Genomic DNA, 4980 nt, shown 5'->3' with positions numbered 1-4980 from the left:
ATTGTTCGGGGGAGTTCAAGAATTTTCCTTGAGGAGATTATTTTAAAAATTAGAGAATTTTGATTGGTCGTTTCTCTTGTTATACGTAATTTTGGATATGGCAAGCTATAGGCTTTGGTTTTTGTAGGGAGTTGAAATTTTTTCCTTGAGGAAATTATTTTAAATTTTTAGAATTTTGATTGGTTGTTTTATTGGCTCTCCCATCTGCATTCTATCATTTCATTTTCAATTGCCACTTTTGTTATTTTTGCTTTTAAGTTAATAGCAATACAAAATTACTAAATATGATTTAAAATTTTAAAATTATTTTTCAATTGTTACACTTTTCCTTGCTATTTGAACATTGTAGAGAATGGGTAGGCCTTTTGATAAGCTTTTGCTTAGCATTGCCTAGTGATATGCCATGCACATGACCAACAATGGTCATGTGTGCATGAACCATGGTAAGTATGTTACAATGTGGCAATGCCATTTTCTTTTCTAGCACTATGGAAGCTCTTGCTCAACCGTCAAGACTAACAAATTGCTTATTGCTACAAGCGTTTCAAGACAAGTGCAATGGTTACTTCTCACATAGTCATACACGCTTTCACACCGAGTGTAGTGAGCTTACCTCCATGCTCAATCGAGTTGCATCTTCCCTTAAGCACTCTAGTAGTTTCACTATCTAAGGTGCAAGCTCGATCCTCAAGCTCCAAGCTCTATGCACCATTGCCGCACGCGAGACAAGAGAAGAGAAGAGAAGAGAAAAAGAAAAAGAGAGGAGAAAATAGAGAATTTATCCACCACGATCCCTCACCCTCACACACTCACTCCCTCACACTCCCTCTCTCAAGCACAAGCTCAAGCAAGCAAGAATAAGAAGAAGAAGAGAACAGGAGAACTGGTTTGGCCACACACAAGAATAAGCGTCTCTATTCGCTTTTAGGCTTTTATACATGCCCTAATCCCTTTTGGGCATCCACCTCTTTTTTACATGACTGTAGCTTCACCCATGCTCGTTTACTCTTTACAATTTGCATAGAAGGGAGCATGGGGCTCTTTTACAAAGATTTAGGGACGCCTTTGCATTTTAAAATGCGACTCTTTCATTTTTGCACTCGCCTTGGGCTTTTAAGGTATCATTGCACTTTTGGCCCTTTTCCCTCTTATTTTTTATGTCAGGCCACCTTTTTTCGCTTTGCCCTGTATTTTAACATCTTCTTTTGCTTCCTTCTTTTTATTTTTTGCCATTCTTGCAGTGGGGTTAACATTGCCCCCTCCTAGTTGAGTGCCAATCCCATGGCACTTGTAGGCTTTGTTGATGAGGGCTCAGGTGGTTGAAGGGTTGTCATGGAGGTCGATGATGGGGCCTTGCAAGAATTGGACATGGAGAAAAAGCATATCAAAATGGTTGAGATTGTGGAGGCCGAGAGTGGATTGAGTGGGTGACGGGGCCTTTGAAGTTGATGATTGTTACGGTTGATTGAATTCACCTGAAAAGGGAAAGAAGGTGCACTATCTAGGGGGTGTGTCTACCTTGCCATGCAGTGCATTGTGTCCGTGCTAGTGGAACTAGGAGTTGGGTCGAAGCCTCGGGTGTTGTTCCACACTTGAGGACCCAATTGTGTAAATGGGAGGTGCGGTGGGCGTAACTAAGAATATAGGTCTACACTAACCATAGGCAAGTGTAACCTCCTTAAGTGTGTCCTGCCCTTGATGAGCCCTAAGTGTGCAATGGGGGGACAAAAGGGCTAGGGGATTAGGCACAGAGTCGGCCGACCGAGGCCACCAGATGCACCTAACTTGAGAACCCCTAGGTGTAGTGGTTGTGATGGTCTAATGTTATAGGAGACTTTATTTATTCTTTCTTTTTTCTTTTTATTTTATTTTATATTCTTCTTTTCTGTTTTCTTTTTCCTTTTACTTTATTTCTTTTCTTTTTGGTAAAGTAGGAGGAGACAAGCTAGATGTCATCCTCATGCTCTTTAGGAGCTTCACAAGGGGGCCTAAGGGATTTGCTAAGGAATGCAGAGCTTAGCATGTAGCCCTTTTGATTAATCCTTACATTGAGTGGGGTAGTAAAGAGAAAAGGATAGTTACACTTCGAGTACCTACTATCACTCATATCTTCTAAGAGACTCATGCAAAATGCTGGCAAGAGAGCGGCCCTTAACATTAGGCAAGTCATTGCACAGTTTTCTATCCCTACATTGATGTCAAAATAGAGAGGTGGAATGCACTCTTCTTAGGCTATTGGTTTTTGTTTTAGTAGAATTCGCAAGAGACGGAGGTAATTATAGGCGGTAAGGAAGGCGGGGTCAAGACATGTTGTGAACTCATCTAGGAAGCGAGTGATGGAAGGTCGAAGGTCTTGAGCTCCAAAAATGAGACACTCTTCAAGGCTAGAGCTGTTGACATTATAAATCAAAGGGAAGTCATATGTGTCATGCTTTTCTTGGTCAAAATCCACATTGTGGCGCATCGAGTAAGCCCTTTCATATGGTAGTGTGTAGCAAAAAGCCATCCATGCCTCAATATTATTGTCCCAGATCTATCGGCGCCATTTAGGCTGGGACTCATAGCCTTTGACTTTTCTTAGCTCCTCCATCACCTTATTATCCCAGTATCGGGCAAGTTCTCTCCTCCACAATGTGGGATTTTTGACTCTCTCATCTCACCGATCGCTTTCTTGCCCTCTTGGAGATTTGTATGGCCCCTTCAACCACTTGTGGAGGTAGCACCTTATTTAGAGCATCATGGTAGAAGAATTTAAATTCAAATGATGTGCACCTATTCTCCCACTGCTCCCAATGATTCAACTCCCATGCCCAGTTGATTGGTAGTTGTTCCTCCATTTGCAATATTTGGACATTGGGTGTTGCTTGTGGCCTAGCACTAAACTTTCTCCTTGTAAGATCAGCCAATTCCCTATGTTTTCTTTTTACCTTGATTATTCTTTCCAAGGCGCCTAGGTCTTCTCCTTGGCCTTCTGCTTCTGTAGATGGAGGCGGGGGTGGGCTTTGTTCAACAAACTGACCTTTGGGGTCTTCAAGCGGCTCCAAATCTAGGCCTTCCTCAATTGGGTGGTTCTACTTGGGTGGTTGTGCTCGGCTGTGCTATCCTTGGTCTCCAATTCCCAGTTGCTCTAAGTCTTCTCTAGAGAGCCCTGCTTGCAGCAGAATCTTCCTTTGTTGCTCTAGACTTGGGCTTGAGCTAGTTCTAGGGGTGTGTTCTTGGAGCCCATACTTGATGGCTCTTCTTGTGATTTCTAGTTTCTTCTTTTAGGCCTTCTACATCATTCTCATCTCTTGCCTGAGTTACATGAAGCACAGTATTTAGAAAGGCATGTTGTTGGACCTCTAGTCTCACCTCTGTTGCTTCAGCCCTTGCCTCTGCCATGATCTGCCGTTCACTTTCTGATAGAGCAAGACGTTCGGCTAGGTCTCTAACCCTTACAATATTTCTCTCTTCCCAAGCCTTGGCCTTCTACTCCATTCTTCTTTGACTGTCGCCCAGCTCTCTTAATAAGGTTGCCATCACTTCTTGTTCTTTCTAGGTTTGGGTTCATCAAGCGGCTCCAAATCCAGGCCTTCCTTCGTTGGTGGTTTTGCTTGGATGGTTGTGGTTGGCTGTGCTGTCCTTGGTCTCCAATTCCCAGCTACTCTAAGTCTTCTCTACAGAGCCTTGCTTATAGCAAAATCTGCCTTTGTTGCTCTAGACTTGGCCTTGAGCTAGTTCTGGGGGTGTGTTCTTGGAGCCCATACTTGATGGCTCTTCTTGTGATTTCTAGTTTCTTCTTTAGGCCTTCTACCTTATTCTCATCTCCTACCTGAGTTACATGAAGTACAATATTTAGAAAGGCGTGTTGTTGAACCTCTAGTCCCACCTCTATTGCTTCGCCCCTTACCTCTGCCATGATCCATCCACTTTCTGCTAGAGCGAGACGTTTGGCCAGGTCTCTGACCCTTCCAATATTTCTCTCTTCCTACACCTTGGTCTTCTTCTCCATTCTTCCTTGACTGTCACCAAACTCCCTTAATAAGGTTGCCGTCACTTCTTGTTCTTTCCAGAAGACAAGCATTTTTACCTTATCTTGTTTATGGTGATTCAACTCTTCTTATAGTCTTTCTTGCTCTTGGAGGGTCTTGAGGATTCGATTCTCCCCCTCTAGCAGCTTTTAAGTAGACACCTCGTCCTTCTAGCCTCTTGTAGTTCATCTAGCAATAGCTCTTTTTGCCTTTTCGCTTTAAGATATTGTGCATGAGCTTGAGTCTTCACTCTTTTTAGCTCTTGTGTGAGCTCATCCACGGTCTTCTTCAGTTGCTCAAGGACCTCTTTCATGTCCTTCTGTCCCTGCATGAGTCTTGAAAAATTCATTTCCAAACTCATTTCTTCCTCTACCTTCTCGAATTGGAGCTTCTTAGCTTCTCTCCTTTGCAAATTGAGTTATTATGTGCCTTCTTCTTATTTTCTCACCTCCACCTCCTTCTTTGCTTCTAACTCGTTTAAGTCATTCAACTGTCTCTAGTAAACAGTCACCTACTTTGTCTTCTCGAGTTGATAGGCAACTGATGCCTCTTTTTCAATCTCTAGCTCTACCATATTAGCCTTTTTTCCTCTTTCATATTTTTCAGTTGTCCTTGGAGTTCCTATACATATTCATCATAACTAACTGCTAGTGGCAAGGCTAGCGGCATGGATATCATTGATGTTTTTACTTTGGGCTTCTTTGGGTCCCTTCTAGATTTAGCATCCCCTGCAGCCGGCCTCTTTGTCCCTATCACAAGAGCTCCACCACTAGGCACTAGGCTTGGCTACTTTGAGCTCAACAAGTACAACACCCACGCCACCACATTGCTGTGGTCCACTTGGACTTCTGAGGTCTCTAGAGTGGTGGCAGTGTGACAATCAAGGCTGGAGATGGTGGGTGCAGTGGGGTGTTTCCCTTGCCCATCATGACGGGTTCTTGAGCCATCTTTTTTGTGGAGGTGCTTGATC

Source organism: Lygodium microphyllum, chromosome 18 (genome assembly GCF_053477565.2).
Source record: "Lygodium microphyllum isolate KBCC chromosome 18, Lygodium_microphyllum_v1.1.10, whole genome shotgun sequence".
NCBI lineage: Eukaryota > Viridiplantae > Streptophyta > Polypodiopsida > Schizaeales > Lygodiaceae > Lygodium > Lygodium microphyllum.
This window is presented reverse-complemented; position numbering follows the sequence as displayed.